The following is a 20473-nucleotide window of genomic DNA, read 5'->3' on the forward strand; positions in this document are numbered from 1 at the left end:
CCTGCTAAGGCGGGACTGCGGGGCGCCGGCGGCAGGAGTGCGAAACCGTGAACCCAGCCAGGGGCGCTCCCGCCCGCGTCCTCCAGGCGGCAGAGGCGTGCGGGGAAGGCACCGGCGCCGCTGGCTGAGTCCTGGAAGGCGCGAGTCTCTCTTAGTTTGGACTCGGGAATTAGAGAGTTGAGTTAGAGAGAGAGAGAGAAAGTGACGGAGAGAGAAAGGTTTCCCGGGGGGATCTCCTGCCTTCTGAGAAGGAGTCACTCGGGAGAGGAAAGTTTTGCCTAGAGGGCTTCCAGGAAATAAATGAGTCACCAGAGCCTGGAACTGCCAGGCTGGGAGGTGGGGATCCCCGTGGAAGCGTAAAAGAAGTCAGTGATGGTCCCGGCAGTGGTGATTACAAATACAAAACAATAATGACGATGGTAATCACCACCACTGAAAAAATAACTACTTATTAAGGGCTTACCGTGGGCAAGGGTCTTAGCTAAGATGTTTACCCACGTTTTCCCATTAGATCCTCTCAGCATTTCCTCGAGAAAGACGTGTGCCCCCTAATTAGGAGATCAGGCTTAGGAGACACGATGTAACCTGCCCCAGGTCGCACAGCTAAAGCTGGTGGGGTCGCTGTTAGAGAGGACCAGCTCCCCGTCCTGGGCTGGCTCCATTGCCCATTTATCCTTTCCTTACCTCTTCCTCTCACTCTGCAGACTTGTGGCTTGGTGAGTGAGGAAACCAAAACCAGCTGTTGAGATTTGGTTCCAAAATTCTGCTGCCCTCCTGACCCCGCAAGAAAGAAGGTTTTCAGGACATCTTTCCTGGATGCTTGGTGGGCTTATTACCCTAGGACTGGAGTCAGAACTAGCTGCGGAGACTTGAATTTCTGGCCTGGAATCGTGAGTGTTCTGGGTTCAAAGTGAAAAATAAAAATTGGGTACACGAACCACTTTCTACCTCCTTGTCTCGGGTCAACTGCCTCATATTTTATAAATCCAAGCAACCTCTTTGTAAGGAACCTAGTAAACCCATTTTCAGTAACTGGATGATTTGGTATGTCAAGATGAATAATGTTCTTAACGTTCTAAGTAAATATCAGTTCCTGATACCCAATAATAGTGGTTACATGAATGGATGAATGACTGAATAGACCAAAATTGTTAAAGAAATTTTGGTCATCAGTGGGTTTCAAATACTTCCCAAGTTGTTACTTCTGTTGCTTGGGTACACAGTTTGTAACCACCCAATGTGTTTACCTTGCCAGCTGTCAAGACAGAGCCGATTTATCAAGACAGGGGAATTGCAATACATAAAGGGTAATTCATGTAGAGCCGGCTGTGCAGGAGACTGGAGTTTTATTATTACACAAATCAGTCTCCCCAAGCATTGGGGGATCAAAGTTTTTAAGGACAATTTGGTGGGTGGGGGACAGCCAGCAAGTCAGGAGACCTGATTATTTGGGTCAGAGGTGAAATCACAGGGAGTCAAAGCTGTCTTGCAGTAAGTCAGTTCCTGGGTGGAGGCCGTGGGATCAGCTGAGCCAGCTTATGGATCTGGGTGGTTCCTGCTGATCCATCAAGTGCAGGGTCTGCAACATATCTCAAGCACTGGTTTTAGGCTTTACAATAGTGATGTTATTCCCAGGAGCAATTTGGGGAGGGTCAGAATCTTGTAGCCTCTAGCTGTATGACTCCTAAACCATAATTTCTAATCTTTTGGCTAATTTGTTAGTCCTAAAAAGGTGGTCTAGTCCCCAGGCAAGAAGAGGGTTTGTTTTGGGAAAGGGCTGTTATTGTCTTTGTTCTAAACTATAAACTATGTTCCTCCTCAAACTTAGTTCAGTCTATGCCTAGGAATGAATAAGGACAGCTTGGAAGTTAGAAATAAGATGGAGTTGGTTAGGCCTGATCTCTTTCACTGTCTCAATTATAATTTTGCAGTAGTGGTTTCAGTTCCTTCTTGTTTAAATTCATAGCTCAGTCTATATAATTTTCTAAAACAGCAACCTAAGTATTGGCAACAATCAAATTACCTTTCATAGGAAACTAGTTAGATCATCTGTAGAGCATCCATCACTCAATGGACTTTTTTTTTTGAGATGGAATTTCACTCTTGTTGCCCAGGCTGGAGTGCAATGGTGCGATTTCAGCTCACTGCAACCGCCGCCGTCTGGGTTCAAGCGATTCTCCTGCCTCAGCCTCTAGAGTAGCTGGGATTACAAGCATGCATTACTACACCCGGCTAATTTTTGTATTTTTAGTAGAGATGGGGTTTCACTATGTTGGTCAGCCTGGTCTCCAACTCCTGACCTCAGGTGATCCACCCGCCTTGGTCTCCCAAAGTGCTGGGATTACAGATGTGAGCCACCACGCCCAGCTGCCACTCAATGTATTATTGTCCATTTATAAAAAGAATGAAGATCTCCATGAGCAGAGCAGATGTAAAGTGAGTCCTGGGATGTATTGAGGATGCGGGGGCGGGGGAAGCAAAGGAGCAAAGAGTGTATATAATAGACTACATGCTTAAGAAAAAAATAGAAATAAGAAACTGCACACATATTTTCCGATTTTTACCAAAAAAGTAGAGAATAAGCCATAAATCAATAAAAATGGTTCCTTATAGAGGATGAGCGTGAATGGGGTGGAAGTGTCAGAGGCAATGGAACCAACCTCTGACTCCTAGGTTCAAGCAATTTTTCTGCCTCAGCCTCCCGAGTAGCTGGGACTATAGGTACACACCACCATGCCCGGCTAATTTTTGTATTTTTAGTAGAGACGGGGTTCCACCATGTTGGCCAGGCTGGTCTCGAACTCCTGACCTCGTGATCCGCCCTCCTCGGACTCCCAAAATGCTAGGATTACAGGCGTGAGCCACCGCACCGGCCCCATTTGTTTATTTACTTCTCTAATAAACCTGCCTTACTTTACTCTGTGAACTCACCCCAAATTCTTTCTTGCATGAGATCCAAGAACTCTCTCTTGGGGATTGGATTGGGACCGCTTTCCAGTAACAGAGGGATAGGGATGAGTAAAACTTCTCAGTGTATCTTTTTTACTTTTAATCATAAATGTCGTTAAATTAACTTCAGCCTAAAGCTGCCTCGTTATATATTTTAGTTCAGCTTAAAGTTTTCTCTGTATATAGTGAACTCTAACCTAACTAGATGTGTAAATAGACTGTAGCCCACTCTTGTGCCAATCACTGAGTGTTGGCCAATCAAAGGCAGCCAACTGTTCAAACCCTGTTCAACTAAGGTAAACTTCCAGCTGTAACAAACCAGCTGTTTCTGTACCTGACTTCCATTTTCTGTCCATCATTTTCCTTTCCCTGTCCATCAATCTAACCACACAGAAGGGTCAGAGTCTCTCTGAACCTATTCTGATTGGAGACGCTGCCCAATTTGCAAATTGTTGTTTGCACAATTAAACTCTGTTCAATTTAATTTGTCTAAGATTTTTCTTCTAACATTGTTCTGCATTTTTAAAAAATAAAATTAAATCAAAGAGAACAAAAAAGCAAACCCTGAAATTGAATTCAAACAGAAACAATTAAAATTAATTGTATATTGAATTGATAAGGTAACCATAAAGAAAAAGTTAAATAGCATTCGAATATAGTACTTTGGCTATATATCCTTAGTAGGACATATTAAGAAGAAATGCAAGAAAATCTTGAACATTACTAGTAGGTTTGTTTTTGGCAGGATACTGGTGTTATGCTTCTGAAACCATTTTTCATTGGTTGGTTGGTTGGTTTGTTTTTTGAGATGGAGTTTCGCTCTGCCACCCAGGCTGGAGTGCAGTGGTGCGATCTCGGCTCACTGCAACCTCCACCTTCCGGGTTCAAGGGATTCTCCTGCCTCAGCCTCCCAAGTAGCTGGGATTACAGGCGCCCCCCCATCCCCAACCCCATGCCCTGGCCCTGGTCATTTTGTGTTTTTAGTGGAGGCAGGATTTAACCATGTTGGCCAGGCTGGTCTGGAATCCTGACAAGTGATCCACCAGCTTCGGCCTCCCAAAGTGCTGGGATTACAGGCATGAGCCATTGCGCCTGGCTGGAAATCACTTGTGTGAAAATTGTAAGATAGAGCAAATGAACAAATATATTGATAATCTCTGGAAGCATGATTTTCATTCTGGTTTATATAAAAATAGGAAATGACAGAAGCTAAGAAATAAACCCGTGGTGTTGCATTTGAACATTCTCTTCACTGAACGATCCTAAAAACAATAATATCCCAATAATAATGAAGCTAATAAACCTTAAAATCTATAGCCCTTCACTGAGGGACCACTTCTAAAGCCACATACAAATTTTATATTTGTAACTTTACGTTCCTTTTCTTAAAAAAAAAAAAAAAAGTCCCAAAATTGTAGTAGCTTCAGGCTCTACAAATTTGAATCTCCCCCTTGCTATGAGACCCTGAAACTGCCCAATGGGTTCATCTTGCCCATTTCCTAGGCAGAATTAATTTTTTTTTTTTTTTTTTTTGAGACTGAGTCTCCCTCAGTCGCCCAGACTGGAGTGCAGTGGCCGGATCTCAGTTCACTGCAAGCTCCGCCTCCCAGGTTTTCCATTCTCCTGCCTCAGCCTCCAGAGTAGCTGGGACTACAGGTGCCCGCCACCTCACCTGGCTAGTTTTTTGTATTTTTTTAGTAGAGACGGGGTTTCACCGTGTTAGCCAGGATGGTCTCGATCTCCTGACCTCGTGATCTGCCCATCTCGGCCTCCCAAAGTGTTGGGATTACAGGCTTGAGCCACCGCACCTGGCCCAGAATTAATTATTGATTAAGATAGGGGAATTGCAATAGAGCCAGCTAAATGAGTGACTGGAGCTTTTTTGTTTGGTTGGTTTTTTGAAACAGGGTCTCATTCTGTCACCTAGGCTGGAGTGGAGTGGTGTAATCATGGCTCACTGCAGCCTCCGCCTCTCAGGCTCAAGCATCCTCCTGCCTCAGCCTCCCACGTAGCTGGGATTGCAGGCATGTGCTACTATGCTGGCTAACTTTTTTTTTTTTGTAGGGGGAAGAGACAGGGTCTCACTATGTTGCCCAGGCTGGTGTCAAACTCCTGGGCTCAAGCAATCCTCCTGCCTTGGCCTCCTCCCAAAGTGCTGAAATTACAGGTATGAGCCACCATGCCCTACTCACAGTTTTATTATTACACAAATCAGCCTCCCACCAAATTTCAAGGTTAGGGTTTTTTAAGAACAGTTTGGCAGGCAGGGGGCTAGGGAATGGGTGATGCTGATTGGTTGGAAATGCAATTATAGGGGTGTATGAAATGGTCCTCATGAGCTGAGTCCACTTTTGGGTGGGGGCCACAGAGGAGTTGCTGGTCTGGGTGGGGCCACATGGTCATCATAAATGCAAAAGCCTGAAAAAACATCTCAAAAGGTCAATCTCAGGTCCTACAATAGTGATGTTATTTATGGGAGTAATTGGGGAAGTTACAAATTTCGTGAGCTCCAGAACAAATGGCTTTGGGAAGGGTTATTACCATTGAAATTATAAACTAAATTTCTCCCAAAGTTAGCTTGGTTCACACTCAGAAATGATCAAGGGCAGTTTGGACGTGAAAAGCAAGAAGAAGTTGGTTAGGTCAGACCTCTTTCACTGTTATAATTTTCTCACTATTACGATTTTTGCAAAGGTGATTTAAACGCTAGCACCCAGATCTTATTTCCTAAACACCAGTCCCCATTCAAAGGAACCAGAGCTACTTGAAGAAGTGACTAGTTTTGTTAGTAGCTGCGAATCTGTACAGGTTTACAGCAACCTCAATTCTTGCCACCTCAGAAGAAAGAATTTGACCATGGGGCACAGGGGCAGAATGAAAGACCAAGGCAAGTTTTAGAGCAGGGATGAAAGTTTACTAACAAGTATAGAGGGAACAAAAGGAAGTAAAGTACACCTGGGAGAGGGCCAAGCCAGCAACTTGAGAGAATGAAGTGCACTGTTTGACCTTTGACTTGGGGTTTTATACATCGGCATGCTTCTGGGGTCTTGCAAGCCTTCTTCCCTGATTCTTCTTTGGGGTGGGCTGTCCGCAGGCATAGTGAACTGCCAGCACTTGAAAGGGGCTGCGTGCACAGTGTGTTTACCAAAATTGTGCACATGCTCACTTGAGGGGGTTTTCCCTTACCAGTTGAGTGTTCCTAGTGGAAGATCATATACCAGTTAAACTCTGCCATTTGCCTCTTAGTGTGCATGCTTGAGACCACTCAACCAACTCCTGAGATCCTACCAGGAAGTTGCTGATCACCAACTTTTAAGTATTTCTATCTATTGGGAGACGGCCTTTTCCTGATACCAGCTGCAACCAATTATTATTTTAGAGAAACGGTTTAATAACCGCCTGACCATCACCTGATGGTTGTCTGACATTCTTGGTTGGGGGGCAGTAGGGGCTCTCCTGCCTTGCTTATGTCTGCCTGACTACCTATGTAACAGTTTCAGGTCTAGAGCAGAGAAAGACCAAGATGAGTCTAAAACATATTTCTTATGCCAGAAAGCTAGAAAGCATTCAAACACACACACACAGGCACATTCTCACACACACACACACACACACAGATATGCACAAATAAGCTAGCTTAAAGGAGGACCTGCTGACAAATTTGGGATAATTTGACTATCAAAAGAAATAATAATAGTAATAGATTATAACTCCCCACCCACCAACTATTCATCAGTGCATAAGATGCTAAGAGAGATGCTAAGAGAGAATGAGAGATCTTCTTTATGTCCACTAGTAAATACAGATGAAATGACAAAATTTTAAAACCACCATTTTTGCAAGACCTATATAATTTCTGTATAATCTCTGGTTCAGGCAAGGATCAGTAATGGGTACTGAAACTTCTCGATGAAAGGTTATTGGGGAATAGAATATTCACACAGTCTAGGATTAAAAGAGACAAAAGGTATGTAACAACCAAATGCAATGTATGACACTTAATTAGATTCTAGGTTACACAAAAGCTGTAATAAATGTCTGGGGGCCATTTGGAGAAATTTAAATATGGACAGCATCTATGTGATATTATTAATTGATACTAATTCTCTCAGGTGTGATAATGGTACTGAGAATGATTTAAGAGTTCAACAGTAAAGCTACAGGGCTGAAGTACTTTTTTTTTTTTTTTTTTTTTGAGACTGAGTGTCTCTCTGTTGGCTGGAGTGCAGTGGTGCAATCTCGGCTCACTGCAACCTCTGCCTCCCTGGTTCAAGCAGTTCTCCTGTCTCAGCCTCCTGAGTAGCTAAGACTACAGGCACATACCACCATGCCCCGCTAATTTTTGTATTTTTAGTAGAGACGGGTTTCACCATATTGGTCAGGATGGTCTTGAAACCCTGACCCTAGGTGATCCACCCGCTTCAGCCTCCTAAAGTGCTGGGGCTGAATATCTTGATGTCTGAAACTGACTTCCAAGTGTCTCGGTAAATAACTGATTAATCTAGCGGAAGGATATTTGGGAGCTCATGACACTATTCTCCCTATTTTTCAGTGGGTTTGAAATGTTTTCAAAAAAAAAAAAAAACTGAGGAAACAAAAGAGGAGGAGACTGCCTTTTCCTGATGCCAGCTGCATCTACGTAAAGGTTTCAGGTCTAGAGCAGAGAAAGACCAAGATGAGCCTAGAAATCAAATCAATGAATCCATTAACTTACCAAATAACCTTTCATAACTATTTGTGTGGTTTCTCCTTCACAAAGAGCCTCTGTCTCCAGGCTCACAACCATTAAGTGTAATCAAGTAAAAGAAGACTAACACTGGTTGGGCACACCTGTAATCCCAGCACTTTGAGAGGCTAAGGCAGGAGGATTGCTTGAGCCCAGAAGTCCAGACCGGCCTGGGCAATACAGTGAGACCCTGTCTCTGCAAAAAAAAAATATATATATATATAAGCCAAGTATGGTGGCACCCATCTGTAGTCCCAGCTACTTGGGAGGCTGAGGTAGAAGAATCACTTGAGTCTGAAAGGTGGAGGCTGCAGTGAATTGCTTGAGCCTGGGAGACGGAGGTTGCAGGGAGCCGTGATCATGCCACTGCACTTCAGCCTGGGTGACAGAGTGAGACACTGTCTCAAACAGAAAACAAAAACCAAAAGACTAACACTAACCAAATAACCCAGAAATGCTGACCCACAATATGGTCATCATCTCCACCTCACTCTTTTTTTGGTGGGTGGAGGTGTGGGGTTTTTTTTTTTCCACTTCACTTTTGAACCAGTTAGATCCAATTTAAGCTCCCTTAAGGAACAAAATGTGCCTAAGTCCACTCTCCTCTTCAATGACACTGTGTGTCATAATAAAGCAGCACTTGTAGATTACAAATCTAGCCATAAAAATAACAGTAACATATTAAGGAAATATCAAAGTATAAGTTCATATTGTTTTATCAGGGCATGTATACAGACTCTCCCTGAGATCCTGAGATGCACATTTTTCCAGGTATTCTTTTTTTTTTTCTTTTTAGACAGCCTTGCTCTGTTGGCCAGGCTGGAGTGCATCCTCTTGGCTCACTGCAACCTCCGTCTCCTGGGCTCAAGCAATTCTCCTGCCTCAGCCTCCCGAGTAGCTGGGATTTCAGGTGTCCACCACTACACCTGGCTAATTTTTGTATTTTTAGTAGAGACGGGGTTTCACCATGTTAGCCAGGCTGATCTCAAACTCCTGACCTCAGGTAATCTGCCTGCCGCAGCCTCCCAAAGTGCTGGGATTACAGGCATGAGCCACCGCGCCCAGCCCCAAGGTATTCTTTTTAAAAACTCTAAATGTGAACCGAAGTAGCTATTATCATCTGATTTTTATCAAGCACGAAACTTAGATGAGCAAGGTTCCCCAGTCCCCTAGAGAGGCAAGCCACACAGTCAGGGACATAGCCCCAGTCTGCAGAGTCCCAAGTCCAAGGTGCTTTCCAATTTGTGCCCAGCTTCCTTTATTCATTGAGTCCTGTGATTTGTACAACCAGGACTTATTAACCACAAGAATGTCATCGCTTGATATCTTGTGGAGATTGTTGACTTTATGGAACTGATACTATATGGGGTTTCGATTTCTTTATTTCCTTATTCCTAAGGTTAGGCTTGCATAATGCAATCTCCCAAAGAGGAATTTGAGACCCAAAAGGGTTAAAGGACTTACTCAGGTGACCAAGGTTTCATGCCAAGATAAGGATTCTCAGACCAAAATTGAAAGGATAATTTCAGTAAAACTCTTCTCCAATCACCTCTCCAATGATAGCTTTCAGAAACTAGAGCCAAACATTTATTTGTCCTATATCATCAGATAAGAACACATTGCTAATACCCAATTTCTACATTTTTGTTCTTTTTTTAATTTTATACAGTTTTCTAATCAAAATTTATCCAGACCCTATTTTGTAGTGTTTCGTATCTTATTTGAGCATATTACAAAAGAAGGTAAAATGTGAAAGAGAAAAAGGAAGCATCAAGACTATTTAAAGGGAAATACACTTGTATAAACATCAGATCAGTGTTGAAAAGTCCAGATAATTCATGCCAAAGTAATTCAGCTGTTAAAGAATTTAGTGGTTCCTTGGCCTAGAATGAATAAGTCAATGTCATTCTATTGCTGTCAACTCTTTGAAATATAACCACAGAGAGATATTAGGGGCGTGGCAGGCATTCTGTCATCAGCTCTTGTGAGGTTTATCTATTCTTTTCTGTCCTCTAGAAAAGGAAAGTTTGTTCTTTTTATTTATTTATTTATTTTTTGAGAAAGAGTCTCACTCTGTTGCCCAGGCTGGAGTGCAGTGGCACAATCTCAGCTTACCGCAACCCCCGCCTCCTGGGTTCAAGCGATTCTCCTGCCTCAGCCTCCTGAATAGCTGGGACTACAGGCATGGACCACCACGCCTGGCTAATTTTTGTATTTTCAGTAGAGATGGGGTTTCACCACATTGGCCTTGAACTCCTGACCTCAGGTGATCAGCCTGCCTTGGTCTCTCAAAGTGCTGGAGTTACAGGTGTGAGCCACCGCACCCCTGGCTGAACAGTTTGTTCTATGAAGAGCAGTACCCATATCCCCCTCTCACCACTGAGGAAGGTGTGAAGGTGTGATTTACCCTCATTCCAAGAAGTTCTGACCTGGATGCCACCATTTCACTACTGAAAGCTTGCTGCACTAGCCCTATGTGCCTAGCAAAACTTTGCACTCTTGCTGAATGTATACTGTTTTATCCTTTATTGCCTCCATTGCCAACTCCATTCACTCTTCTTCAATATTGCCATCAGCATACAAACATGTTCTGGAATTTCTTCCCATTAGGAGGAAAATTTATTCCTGAATTTACATTTTCCACTTGATACCCACCCATCCTCTCTGGAATTCCTTGAGTTCTTCTTTCTATACTCAACTGCATTATGTGTTACTTAGGATTTTTCAAAATCATGTATATGTATTGAGAGAGAAAATGAGATTTATTACTAAAAATGGTTCACTTCATTATGAAGCCTGACAAGTCCCAAGATCCTCAGAGTGAGTAGGCGAGCTGGAGGCTGGAGACCGAGGAGAGCTGCTGGTGGAGTTTCAGTCCAGAGTCCAGCAGGCCCAAGACTGCAGGTAAAGCCATTATTTCAGTTTGAATTCTAGAGTAGGAAAAAGCCAATGCCGTATCCCAAAGACAATCAGGCAGAAGGGAGTTTCCCTTACTTGGAAGAGGATCAGCTTTTTTTTTTTCTCTCCAGACTTTCAGCTGATTAGATGAGGCCCAGCTCCTTAGGGAGGCAGTCCGCCTTAGTCTGTCTACTGGTCGAAATGTTAATCTCCAAAAACGCCCTCATGTAAACATCCAGAATACTGTTTTACCAAATATCCAAGTACCTCATGGCTCAAACTGACACATACAATTAATCATCATACCAACCTTTAAATTTGGGGGTTTGGGGCTTTCTACTAGAATCTCTCCTCTCTCTACACTCTCTTCCTAGGCCCTTCCGTCAGTTCTTATGGAAGGAATAGACCTAGCTTAGACATCTATTCCAGAATTGTCCAAGTGCTAAGCATATATGTTACTTAAATTTTTGACTAGGTACACTTTAAAAACTAAAATGGAAAGTGAAATTATTCTTAATTACATATATTATTTAACCTAATACATCCAAAATATCATTTCAACATTAGTCAATATAAAAAAAATTTAATGAACTCACGACTGTAATCCCAGCACTTTGGGAGGCCAAGGGGGGCGGATTGCCTGAGCTCAGAAGTTTGAAACCAGCCAGGACAACATGGTGAAACTCCGTCTCTATTAAAAATACAAAAAATTGGCTGGGCATGGTGGTGGGCGCCTCTAATCCCAGCTATTTGGGAAGCTGAGGCAGGAGAATTGCTTGAACCCGGGAGGTGAAGGTTGCAGTGAGCCGAGATCACGCCATTGCACTCCAGCCCGGGTGACAGAGTGAGACTCTGTCTCAAAAAAAAAAAACAAAACAAAAAAACAAGTAAATGAGTGTTTCAGTTATCAATTTATTGTCTTTCACGTCTAATTTTACCCTGCATTACTAGCTCTGTGATAATGAAGCTTTAAGCATTTCTTTTTTGCAGCAAGCATAATGTTCAGATTTCTTCAGTGGAAGGTCATTGCTAGAGAAAGGAACTTGTCTTCCTGGTTCCTGAATGCTGTATTTTTTGTTTTATTCTTGCTCCTTTTGGGCTGCTCTCAGCAGCCACATGTGGCCATGTATAGACACATCCAGGCACTCTGGCCCAGCAGTACACCCAGAGTATGTAGTCTCTCAGCAAGCTGCCAACCCTAGCCCCAACCCAGTGACCACCTCACTGCCCCTCCCAAAACAAACCCCACATACTCCAGGCCTCATGCCACCCTATTGGCAAGCAGATGCCCCAACTGCCTCTGCATACCTGCCCACCAGCCTTAGTCTGTCTGCACCCCAAAGAGTGTTTCCCATGGCCTCCTCACACGGATGCTGTGCACTCTAGGCTATGCATCTGTCAGCCAGAGTTGTTCCCAATGCTTTGAGTCCCTCTGCACACCTGCATTCTTGCACACCAGTCTTAGCCCACCTGTACCCTGTTTCTTGCTTGTCTAGTAACTGTGGACCAGCTCAGACCTGGACAACCCAGCAAAATTCTCTGTCATCCACTGGGTTACAACCATATCTTCTCCAGTGATCTGAATCCCTTTGGAGTGGAGGCTGGCATCCAAGTTTGTCCCTCATTAGAAACTTCCTTAGCCTCAAGATATTCTTTAGAGTTCTCTTTTACATCTTTACAGTTGCCCCATTATACTTAATAATTATTTACAGTAAACTTTCCCTGTTCAAATTACTGTGTGATTTGTCTCCTGATTGGATCTTAACTGATACTATCATATCTTTTACCTTCTTTTTACTTACAAAGAGTTTCAAATAAGGTGTATATTTTATTCTGACAGCACATCTCAATTCAGGGTAGCTACATTACAACAGCTTAATAGCCACATGAGGCTAGTGGCTACTACGCTGGTGGCACAGCTCTAGATCTACTGAATTATATCCAATGACTTCAACTTAAATTGTTCACATGGAATTATATACTTTTTCCCTGTCCCAATTTCCCTGTCACATTTCTATCTCATCCAGTGGTACCATCATCTACCAGATGCACAAATCAGAAACTTCATAGTCACATTAATTTCTGATTTTCTCTTTTTCTCCTCACCTCTAAATTTTGTCTATTTTAACTCCTAAGCAATCAGTTAATTTCATACACACACCAAAAACACCCCACTATACTATAAGCCTAAAATAAAATTCAAAAGATGTATAATTTTAAAACAATCTGTTTGCCCTTTCTTCCTAATGAAATTTTTTCTGCTTCTAAAAAAGTATCGGGCTGGGCACGGTGGCTTATGCCTGTAATCCCAGCACTTTGGGAGGCCGAGGCAGGAGGATCATTTGAGCCTAGGAATTTGACAACAGCCTGGGCAACATGGTGAAACCCTGTCTCTACAAAAAAAGAAAGAAAAAACAAAAATTAGTTGAGTGTGATGGCACAATCTTGTGGCCCCAGCTACTCACTGAGGCATGAGGATCGCTTGAGCCCAGGAGATGGAGGCTTCGGTAAGCAGTGATCTCACCAGTGCACTCCAGCCTGGGCAACAAAATGAGCAAGATCCTGTCTCACAAAAAAAAAAAAAAAAAGAAAAAGAAAAAAAAAAGAGTGGCCAAGCGCGGTTGTTCACATCTGTAATACCAGCACTTTGGGAGGTCGAGCCAAGTGGATTACCTGAGGTCAGGCATTCGAGACCAGCCTGCCTGGCCAACAAGGAGAAACCCCATCTCTACTAAAAACACAAAAATTAGCTGGGTGTGCTGGTACGTGCCTGTAGTCCCAGTTACTCGGAAGGCTGAGGCAGGAGAACAGCTTGAACCCGGGAGGCAGAGGTTGCAGTAGGCTGAGATTGTACCACTGCACTGCAGACTGGGTGACAGAGCAAGACTCCATCTCAAAAAAAAAAAAAAAAAAAATCAAAAACCTATAAACAATTTGTGTTAATGAGAATATGGCAAAACAGGAATGCTCATACACTATTGGTAGAAAAGTAGAATATGTGATCTTTTGGAGAAAAATTGGTAATTTAAATCAAGAATTTTAAGTGTATTCATAACTTTAGATCCTATTGATAAACATGCTGCCTGAGAAAATATTAAGAGATTCTGTCAAAGATTATGCAAAAGGATGTTAATTATATTGTATTTATAACAGAAAAAAGATCTAGAAACAACGGAAGTGATAATGATAAGAAAAGGGTTGAAACACCTTATGTATATCAAAATGATACAATTTTTGAAAGACATTAAATACCATATTTCCAAACTACTTATTAATGTATATATACATAGATTATAAAATTTTATCTACACAGAAATTTTAATTTTAATAAGCAATATAGTATGTATGCCTAGAAGAAAATGATTGTAAAGAAATATATCAAAAAAGCTGGGTGCAGTGGCTCACACCTGTAATCCCAGCACTTTGGGAGGCCAAGGCAGGTGGATCACCTGAGGTCAGGAGCTCGAGACCAGCCTGGCCAACATGAAGAAAGTCTGTCTCTACTAAAAATACAAAAGTTAGTGGGACGTGGTGGTGCATGCCTGTAGTCCCAGCTACACAGGAGGCTGAGGCAGGAGAATCACTTGAACCAGGGAGGTGGAGATTGCAGTGGGCCTAGATCGCACCACTGCACTCCAGCCTGGGCAACAGAGCGATACTCCATCTCAAAAAAAAAAGAAAGAAAAAAGAAAAAGAATGAATTAATGAAAGCAAAGTACTTGCAATGACCTGCAGAACCCTATGTGACTATGTGACCGCCTTCAGCCATGCTGCTCTCTGTTCATTAATCATGCCAGGCTCTCTCCGGCTCTTGGCCTTTCTGCCTAGAGCACCCTCCCCCTAAATATCTGCAAGACCCACTCCTTCTCCTCTTTCCAGTATTCTCTCAGTTTTTGACTGTCTGCTTTGGTTTATGTAAACTCTGAAAATAATACTTTCAACTGAAACACGAAATCATAGTTGAGACTTAGCTGAGAATTTACATTATCAAACTTGATAATTATAAAGCACTGCATCCTTTCATTTTTTTAAATTTAATAGCACACTGCTTTCTTTGCCTTTGCCAACTTTCTGAGTCTTAAATATGCACCTGCTAAATATTTCACAGTTCCTCTAATTTTTAACCATTACTCACATTTTAACCAAGTATCATAGTGAAAAAGGATGAGGCATGCCCTTGGAATATTTTTATTGTCTTTGTGATGTGTATTTGACCATTCTTAACCCTCGAATAATTCAAATGCAAGTCCTTCTTTGTGACTGTAACTAGTTCAGGTTCAAGATCCCTAGGCATTTGGCCAGGAGATGATTCTAAATCAAATTTGCTTAATTAAATTAATAGTATATTTGTGGAACACCTATCACATCCAAGAAGCAGTGCTACAAGAAGAAAAAAAGTGTTCTTCTAGGTATATCTTGGCCGTGCTAACAGTGATAGTGCTTTACAATCATTTTCAGTGTATGGCTACAAACCCTTGCCTACTTTTTACATTTCAGGAAGTTTTATTTCATTCAGCAAATGCTTCTTTCACACCTCCTATGTCACGGAAGTATGTGTTCATGAATGGAAATCCAAGGTGACTTTTTTTTTCTGGGCCCTGAAAAGAGCACGAGAGAAAAGCATGCATAAAAGTAACATGGTATTTGAATACAGAAACCATACCATGAAAAGCTAAAGCCTATGACTCACCTCTTGCAGCTTCATAGTAATCTACTGATGGGAGTCACTTTTCCTTCAGTGCAAAGCATTAACATCTCTTTTCATTAACTGGTTCTTACCCTCCAGATATTTCCAGGAATTTGACCTAGATAGAAAGGTGGTGGATCCTGTTTATTCTGCTGCATTTTCTTATATAGGCCGTGTTATAAATTTTCATTTATAGTCTAGAAATAAATGCTCCTGTCATTAGGGGGTTAAAAAAAGATTCCCCATTTCCACAATCAATCATGAAAATGTTCGTCTGATTGGTTCCTCATAAGAAATGTAGATTTCTTTTCCTTCCTTCCTTCCTTCCTTCCTTCCTTCCTTCCTTCCTTCCTTCCTTCCCTTCTTCCTTCTTTCCTTCTTTCCTTCTTTCCTTCCTTCCTTCTTCAGTCTAAAAGACATTAGGTCTTATGAAGAGAGAGATGGCATCAGCCAACAGAAAGTCAGAGCCTGAACAGGATGGGGAAACCACCTATTCAGGTGGCGGCACATGAAGATGACAGCAGCTCAGGTGGATGATGAGAGTCCATGGGGGTGTGGAGGACACCTGCATGGCATGGAGGTAGGGGAAGTAGGTGGCAACAGTGAAAGAAGACTGGTTACATACAGAAAGATGAACCAAATGGGTACCTTTATTTCAAATCAGGGAGCCAGGAAAAAATGACAAACATGGAAAGGTAGAAAACTAAAACCTGTGGTATTCAAATAAAATTAGAGATATCAGCATGAACTCATGTTGTGTACATACAGAAATAAATACAGTTGGTGTGTGAATATTGATAGGTAGATAGACAAATAGTATGTACATACATGCATGTATTTCCTAGCCATGCTCACTGCAAAGACATGGAAGCATCAACTTCCCAGATCTTGGTTTCTTTTCTTTATTTCTTCTTCTTCTTTTTTTTTTGAGATGAAGTTTCACTCTTGTTGCCCAGGCTGGAGTGCAATGGCACGATCTCAGCTCACTGCAACCTCTGCCTCCCAGGTTTAGGTGATTCTCCTGCCTCAGCCTCCCAAATAGCTGGCATTACAGGCATCTGCCACCACGCCTGGCTAATTTTTTTTGTATTTTAGTAGAGACAGGGTTTCACCATGTTGGCCAGGCTGGTCTCGAACTCTAAACCTCAGATGATCCGCCCACCTTGGCCTCCCAAAGTGCTGGGATTACAGACATGAACCACTATACCTGGCCCAGATTTTGGGTTCTTTTCTTTTTTCTTTTTTTTTTTTTCGAGACTGAGTCTCACTCTCTTACTCATGCTGGAGTGCAGTGGTGTGATTTCTGTTCACTGCAACCTCTGCTTCCTGGGTTCAAGTGATTCGCATGCCTCAGCTTCCCAAGTAGCTGGGATTACAAGTGTGCACCACCACACCTGGCTAATTTTAATGTTTTTAGGGTTTTGCCATGTTGGCCAGGCTGATCTTGAACTCCTGGCCTCAAGCAATACACCTGCCTTGGCCTCCCAAAAAGTGCTGGGATTATAGGCATGAGCCACCACACCTGGCCCCAGATCTTGGTTTCTAAGTATCATTTGTCACCTAAAAGAACCAGGGCTCTGTGGAGAAATGACTGATTCTAAGATTGGCAAAGCATAGGTCCAAAATGAGCCTGGAATGCTTTGTTGTGCCAGAAAATAAGGAAGTGGTCAAAGAAAGGTAGGAATGGACCAAAATAGTGGGGCAGGTGAAGCAGCACTCACTGTCCAAATCTGGGTCCACATGTGGGTCCACACTGTCCAAATGTGAACATCAAAATAAATTATAATAAAAGACTATAGTGGCTCACCTCTGTAATCCCCAGCACTTTGGGAGGCTGAGGTGGGCAGATCACTTGAGGTCAGGAGTTTGAGACCAATCTGGCCAATATGGTGAACCCCCGTCTCTGCTAAAAAGACAAAAATTAGCAGGCATGGTGGCACATGACTATAGTCCTAGCCACTCGGGAGGCTGAGGCAGGAGAATCGTTTGAGCCTGGGAGGCAGAGATTGCAGTAAGCAGGGATTGAGCCACTGCATTCCAGCCTAGGTGGCAGAGGTAAACTCTGTCTCAAAAAACAAAACAAAACAAAACAAAACAAAAAAACTACAATCTGTTGAATAAGATAGCAACCTATGAGCTCATACTGATCTCAATAAATACATAAGTGGAGGAGAAAGCTTTTACTAGCCATAAAATGTCAACTGATGACTGCAGAAAAGATGGAAATACAAAAATTAAAATTTGGCAATCATCATAGTAACAGTTCAGCCAAGAAACATCAATGTGTACCAAAGACAAAAGTTTGATGAATAATGGGATATTCACATAGTTTAAATTGTCTCCTTAAAAAAATACTTACTGATTACAAAAGGGATAACGTTCTGGTTTTCTTGTTTTTTTTTTTGGAAATGGAGTCTTGCTCTTGTTGCCTAGGCTAGAGTGCAGTGGCGTGATCTCTGCTCACTGTAACCTCTGCCTCCTGAGCTCAAGTGATTCTCCTGCCTCAGCCTCCTGAGTATCAGGGACTAAGGCACACACCACCATGCCTGGCTAATTTTTGTATTGTTTTTAGTAGAGATGGGGTTTCACCATGTTAGCCAGGCTGGTCTTGAACTCCCGACCTCAGGTGATCCACCTGCCTCAGCCTTACAAAGTGCTAATATTACAGGTGTGAGCCACTGAGCCTGGCCTGAGAAGGGACAACTTCATGGGAGAGAAACCTGATAGATACTATCTTAATGAAGTGATCAAAATTCACATTTCCCTGTAAAGGGACAAATAAAATCATGTACCAAGTAATAGGATGTAATGAAAGATCACAGCACTACTTTTCTGGTATTTTTGTCTCTCTTTCTCCCCCATCACCCAAAACAGTATATACTAAATCTAATCATGAGAAAACAATAGAACAAGAAACATTCTAGAACATTTCAAAAAAATGATTGAATGGTTATTTTCAAAAGCATCAAGCCAGGAAAGCTAAGGAAAGACTGAGGTTCTATTCAGGTAAGAGGTACCTAAAGAGACATGACAACTTGATGCAACACTTTATCCTGAATAGGATTCTTTTGCTATAAAAGATGTTATTGGGATAACTGATGGAATCTGAATGACAATTATGGAATAGATAGCAGTAATATGTCAGTATCCATTTTTTGAGTTTTGATGGCTGCATTGTGATTATGAGGGAGAATATCCTTATTTTTTGGAAATACTAAAGTATTTTAAAATACTAAAGTGAAATGAACCCTTCCTGGTTGTTAAGGCCCTTCATTAGTTTATCTTACCAGTCTCATCTTCGACAGTATCTCCACAACCCCATCCTCTGCCCATATTAAACCTTTCCCACAATCATAGCATGTCCATCTCTGGGTCTAGGGCTTGCTCATGTTATGCTGTATGTATATGTGTATGTATACAGATATATGTATATATATCGTTTTAATTTTTATTTATTTATTTATCTTTTGAGACAGAGTTTTGCTCTTGTTGCCCAGGCTGGTGTGTAATGGCATGATCTCAGCTCACCGCAGCCTCTGCCTCCCGAGTTCAAGCAATTATTCTGCCTCAACCTCCCGAGTAGCTGGGATTACAGGCATGTGCCACCACGCCTGGCTAATTTTGTACTTTTAGTAGAGATGGGGTTTCTCCATGTTGGTCAGGGTGGTCTTAAACTCCTGACCTCAGGTGATCCACCTGCTTCGGGCTCGGCCTCGGCCTCCCAAGATGCTGGGATTACAGGCATGAGCCACCGCGCCTGGCCATATGTATGTATATCTACAAGGCCTTACAACTCCATTTTTGCCAGTTAAAATGCTTGAGTTTAAGAAACTTCATGGTAGGGTATGATGATTTACGCTTGTAATCCCAGCACTTTGGGAGATGAAGGCAGGAGGATTGCTTGAGCCCAGGAGTTCCAGGACAGCCTAAGCAACATAGTAAGACCTCATCTCTAGAAAAAATAAAATTAGCTGGGCATGGTGGCATACGCCTATAATCCGAACTACTCAGGAGGAGGGGTGGGAGGATCGCCTGAGCCCAGGAAGCAGAGGTTGCAGTAAGCCTGTGTGACAGAGCAAGACCCTGTCTCCAAAACGAGGATCATCAAAACACTTCAATACTTGAGTACAAGTGTGTTAGAAACATCATAAAACTTAAAATTTTAGATAAAATTAAATCTGACTCCAACTTTCCCTTTTTAATTTGGCATAAAAATGTGATCTCAGTTTCAAATATATGGAAGTGGGTGGTTTACCCAATGCCCAGAAAATAGGAAACTTTCTCTGGTCTTCAATTCATCACAGTGGCTGCTGAGTTGCTCAATGCCAAAGTCCAGGTTACATTTAAAGGCAGAAAGTTCCATCCCTTCTGTGACGTTTATTGGTGCAAGGATCTTATGCTACTGTTCCTAGGGCTGTGGTTGGGGGTGCCACAGGGATAGTCTCATGCACTTGCAGAAAGCCCTTAACCGCCCTTTCCCCAATCATTTCTTCAGTCTTATCTTCTCCTCTGGGATTAAGCCATTTCCTGTTTCCACTTTCTAAGATAGATCCAGGTGGAAATATCTTCTACATAACTGGGAGCTTCCATTTTTAGCCCAGAAGAATGAAAATTATTGATAACCATCAGATGAAAGGGAACCCAAACTCATGGGTTTTTCTACTTTCTTGAAATGCTGGGAGGAAAAATTCTTTTAAGCTACCTGTGTATTTGAGTATAAAACAGCAATATTCTGAATAATACCACCATGCTGCTCAACTCTAATATAGGGATTGGCAATGTTTTAAACTTTTAAATTGGTGACTGGGTGCAGTGGCTTACACCTATAACCGCAGAATCTGGGATGCCAAGGAGGGTGGATCACATGAGCTTAGGAATGCAAGGCCAGCCTGGGCAACATGGCGAAACCATGTCTCTGCAAAAAATACAAAAATTAGCCAAGCATGGTGGTGTGCACCTGTAGTCCCAGCTACTTGGGGGGTTGAGGTAGGAGGATCGCTTGAGTCTGGGAAGTGGAGGCTGCAGTGAGCACTCCAGCACAGGTAACAGAGTGAGACCCTGTTAAAAAAAAAAAAAAAAAAAAAAATTAGGGCCGGGTGTGGTGACTTGTGCCTGTAATCCCAGAACTTTGGGAGGCTGAGGCTGGTGGATCACCTGAGGTGGGGAGTTTGAGACCAGCCTGACCAACATGGAGAAACCCCATCTCTACTAAA

This window comes from Colobus angolensis, unplaced genomic scaffold (assembly GCF_000951035.1).
Source record: "Colobus angolensis palliatus isolate OR3802 unplaced genomic scaffold, Cang.pa_1.0 Scaffold16, whole genome shotgun sequence".
Lineage (NCBI taxonomy): Eukaryota > Metazoa > Chordata > Mammalia > Primates > Cercopithecidae > Colobus > Colobus angolensis.